General features: G+C 35.0%; 1 non-coding gene across 1 annotated transcript; it reads left to right on the top strand.

Annotated features, from left to right (window-relative positions):
- The first annotated feature begins 1,897 nt into the window (after positions 1 to 1,897).
- Positions 1,898 to 1,970, top strand: Trnaa-agc. Its single transcript has one exon. It is a non-coding gene; the product is annotated as a tRNA-Ala (tRNA).
- The last annotated feature ends 3,162 nt before the right edge of the window (positions 1,971 to 5,132 follow it).

The raw sequence follows: 5,132 nt of genomic DNA, 5'->3' as shown, positions 1-5,132 counted from the left end.
AATTAAAAATTTAATTATTTCTTTTTATTTCAGCCGACTTCAAAAGAAAGACGTTACCTAATTCTTAGTAAAAAGAAATATTATTCAGCGATTTTTTAACAATAAAAGAATGTAAATATGTGTAATATTTTTTTTAAACGTCCAATTTCGGACCTCGTGTCGGTGTATGCACGTAGCCCTACACTGTAGTCCACTCGCGCGCACTTCACTCTGTCTTGTGTGTCCGCCGCCTGACACATAGCCGGCCGGCTCACGTCACGTGTCGAAAAAATTAAAAGCGAACTGTTCTTTATTCAAAACTAGCTTTTGCTTACGGGTTCGCTCGTATGTGTGAGTTTTCCGGGATAAATGTCCCGCTATATGTTTTCCCGGGGTAGAAAGCAGCCTTTGTTCTTCCCAGGGTCTCAAACTATCTTTATACCACATTTCATCAAAATCCGTTTGGTAGTTTTTGAGTTTATCGCGTTCAGACAGGTAGACAGAGGAGTTTGTTTTATAATATTATAGTTTTTAGAACTTTTTAAGAATAAGACACATGATTCATTGATCGCTCCTATTGGTCATAGCGTGATGTTATGTAACCCACAGCCTTCCTTAATAAGTAGGCTATCTAACACTTAAATAACTTTCATTTCGAACCAGTACTTCCAGCAAACAAACTCTTCAGCTTTATATAATAAATAGTATAGACTTATGATTTTTAAATATTATGCCAATAATACGGGGTAAATAGGTCTAAAGAGGTGGAAAATAAGTTTTAAATATCCAAAATTATACCCAGACAATGCAACGTTTTACTGAACTTAACGCAAAATATGTTTCAGTGCCCATTCAATGGAGATTACAGCCTAAATAAGCTATACCTACAAATAATAGAAATATGAAGTTTTAAGTAATATTAGGTGTTCATTTAAAAATTTTCGCACTGAAAAGATTATAAATTTAGTTCTTCGTAGTTGTACACTCTTGACATGGTCGTGGTTATATCTGGGTCGATAGAAAAGCTGTCGTTTTCCTGATGCGTTGCCATATGGCTTGATGTTTGGCGGAGTGGAGGCATTCGTTTATAAAGGAGGTATTTTTAGTATTAAATTTAGTTAAAATGTCATATTTCAAATTGTTACTAAAATGATTTACAAAATATACGTCAACACGCGCGAGAATTGCCTAAGCATTGCGTACAGACGAGGTAACTTTTTAAGCAATAATTGCGGACGATTATTGCTAGCAATAATTGATCCGTCTAACAGCCGGTTTCAATAAATGATCCAAATCTCAATCTGTAATCCAAATTTGAGATAGATCGAAAAAAGCTATTGGGATCGTTCATTGAAAATGGCGGTAAATGAGGCTGTCTTTTTTATTACTTTGGCTGACGAGACGAGCTTGCCGTTCGCCTGATGATAAGCGATACGACCGCCCATAAACAGTAGAAACACCATCCAACACCTTGAATTACAAAGTATTGTTTGGTATTCCACTGCGCTCGCAATTCTGAGACATGAGATGTTAAGTCTTATCATGACCTGGGCCCTTATTCTGTATGATAGTGTAATCGCGTAACGCGGCCGTCTCATGTTATCTTCGAGAAATGTGCGTGGAATGGTATTCTGTAAGCCAAATTTCTATAGTCCTAAACATGACGCGTTGTGTTACGTGCTTGTTACGCACTGTTAAAATAACGTTCGGGATAGAGAATAAGGCCCCAGTAGTTATACTGTTTACAATGTCATTAAAACCGGAATACAATAGTGAGTACACACTGCTGCTTGGCGGTAGAAATGCACATTGTGGTGACATAATATGAAAGATCAACCACCAGTAATGTCTGCATGTTTTACGATCAAGAATTAGTTTATAAAAGATTATTACCAATACTTTAGTTATTACTATTACAGAGGGTGTAGCTCAGATGGTAGAGCGCTCGCTTAGCATGCGAGAGGTACCGGGATCGATACCCGGCGCCTCCATTTAGATCAATCCGTTTTTGCAATATATTTTTTGTAAATCAAAAGATTTCTTATGTTTCCGCGAATGTTAGACATTGAATATTTTACGAATTATATTGTGGGTTTTTTATTATATAATTATTTTGTCCTAACCTTTCGAAGACTTTCCAGCCTTCAAGGCCACGAGGGACATGGTGTTGGTTTACCGAGAAGTTAATGTAAAAGTGGGTAGTAATCAATCAAATTTATCGCGAAAAGATAAGGAAATTTATTTTATTAAGACACTTTTTACATTGAAAAAGAACACAGTGGGACATTTAACCTGGTAAAGATCTTACGTTCAGTTAAATACAAAGCTAAGTTAAATTTGATTAGCTCGGTGGCGTAGCAGTATTGCGTATGTGGTACGACCCCGCTCTCTGGCCTTGGGTTCGAATCCCGAGTTGGGTTTTCTGCTTAGTATCAGCCCGGAGGCTGGAATATGGTGGATGGCAATAGGCTCGTTCCCTATCACATCATGGGATGGAACAGACATGGCTAAAAGTAGGTGCTTTGGTTGCACCTCTGTCTACCCTATCGGAAATAAAGGATACATTTTTGCTCTATCATGGGTTAGAACACAGAATGCGAATAGTGGGTGCCCTGGCTGCATATTTGCCAACCCTAACGGAAGTAAAGAAATTGTGTTTGCGTTCCGTTTTGAATTTCGCAAAAAAAATACGAAAATAAATGTAGCTATTTTCATGAACCAAAGAAAATGCAAATGGCAATTTTCCTCAAAAGAATATCGTCTTAAAGTGACATGTAGTGGTACAAATTAGGGTTCCGCGGAACCCTTCCGTGGTTTTTATTGTGCATTGCGTTTTATTACTTTTTTATATCTTTTTAACAGCTTTGGGGAGGTCAGTTATTGATATTATTATCTAGTTAGGGTTGGCAGTCATTTTATAGTATTTTTTTGATACATGATATTTGAAACGAGGCGTACATTAATTTTTAGTTTAGTGTAATCCAGCATACCTATTAAATATAGCTAATTATTGAAGAATTGGTTGTTTCTTACTACAAGATACCGTACAAACAACAATAGTAGTAGATATCGGTTTTCTTTCTTCTTTCTTTCTTTCTATATGTAGTTAAGGTTCAATGGTTATGGGCTCCTTTTTCCGCACTTAGCCCATAAAAAAGTCGGGCCATTGTGCGTAGTTAAGGTTCAATATTCACAGTCCTTTTTATATTTCGTAATAATTGAAACACATATTCTTCTTTACCACTGCTAACATTGTTTAAATCATCTATGAGTAATGAATATTTTCACCAAAAATCCCGGCTTTACTCTCTGATTTTTTGTTATTTTGTGCGAATATAGCGTGTGCTTGAGTGTATTTCTAATTGAAAGTGTGTTGTCCCTGCGACGAACTCTTTTAGAGTAATAGTAGCTTAAGACGCGTATAAACAACGATCCTTTGTAATATTGGTTTTGTACGAACTTTAATATTTTACATCGACGGTTCGAGTAGTTTATTGTAAAGTGTTATTTTTAAGAATATAAGAATGTGGTTGCATTCTCAATTGTTATTCCTTTTTATTTCTCAATTAATACATAATAATAATAATATAATAATAATATCAGCCCTGTATTATATACTTGCCCACTGCTGAGCACGGGCCTCCTCTACTACTGAGAGGGGTTAGGCCTTAGTCCACCACGCTGGCCTAGTGCGGATTGGTAGACTTCACACACCCTCGAAATTCCTATTGAGAACTTCTCAGGTATGCAGGTTTCCTCACGATGTTTTCCTTCACCGTTAAAGCAAGCGATAATTCACAAAGAATACACACATATTTTTTTAGAAAAATCAAAAAATCAATTAATACATACCTACATTATATATACTCAGTATTATTTGATAGACCGTTCACTTAATACATGAATTCTAATAAGTATAATATTGTTTAATAAAATGATTTGATTAAGACAAGAATAAGATATAAGTATGAGGCAGCAAACTTCATAACAATATTTCTTAAAAACTATTTCGTTACATACATTTGTTTTGAAATACTCATATAATATACTGTTATCAAGGCGATTTTTTCACTATCCAGTAGCTATTGTCTGACTCATTTTAAATGCTAGACGCGTGGTAGATTTTATAATTTAAATTTACCCTTTAAAAATGATATCCTCTGTCAGTAATTGTCAACCCTAACATACCAAGCCAGGGGTCGTCCATCACGCACAGGGGAAAGGGGACAATAATATCTTAAATATTTTGATCGCTTACTGTAAATGTCGCGGAATTCTTGAGCCGTTTCGTTAATGGTGTCATTTGGAAAGGTTTTTTTCCCCTGGTCTGTAGTGTGCAGGGTTTGGATGTAAGGTAATGTGGATTTTAGATGGTAATTAATAAATGTAATTTGCGAATTTGTATATTTAGAAGATTTGTATGTTATATGTATGGCTTTATAATTATTGCTTTTTGTTATATAGTAACTTGTATAACTGAGGTTAATACTTCAGAACTCGGTCATTTATGAAAAAAATGTTTCTTTTTTTTTTAAATAATATACCTCGAGATTGGTCTCAATGATTTTATGCAAAATCGCTTCAGTAGTTTGGTTTTAAACCTTGTGACGTTTTTAGATATATTTTGTTTTTGTATCTACCTCTTACTTACTTACAGCATAACACCTTCTCCCTTTTCAGGTGTAGGCAGAGGTGTAATACCTCAGCGCGATAATCGTATTGTGAGCGAAACACAATTAGAGACACCATTGAGACGCCATTGAGACAGACTATTTCTAACTAAAACAAAAAAAAAAAAAAAAATACAAAAATTTAAACCGCCTTCAAAAACCACCAAAAACCAAAAAAGTTATTTAACATAACTGGTATATACTGGATACCAATTTTGCAGTCGGTGCCTAAATAAATGCTGGGAAAGCTAGTTAATTAAATTAACAAATGTATGAAGATAAATTTTAATTTGTCACCGAACGCCATGAAGTAGGTAATTATAACAAAGCATGTAATAATAAACTTTGTACGTAAGTACATATAGAATAATTGAACCCATATTATAACTTATTTGATCATTTAGCGTTTCCATACGAAATTTCGCATGCAAACTTACGTCAAACATTCTTACAAAGCGTCCACCGATACTTGACCCCTACATA

This window comes from Manduca sexta, chromosome 5 (genome assembly GCF_014839805.1).
Source record: "Manduca sexta isolate Smith_Timp_Sample1 chromosome 5, JHU_Msex_v1.0, whole genome shotgun sequence".
Lineage (NCBI taxonomy): Eukaryota > Metazoa > Arthropoda > Insecta > Lepidoptera > Sphingidae > Manduca > Manduca sexta.
Note: the sequence above shows the minus strand (reverse complement) of the source record. Positions and strands in the feature narration are given on the sequence as shown.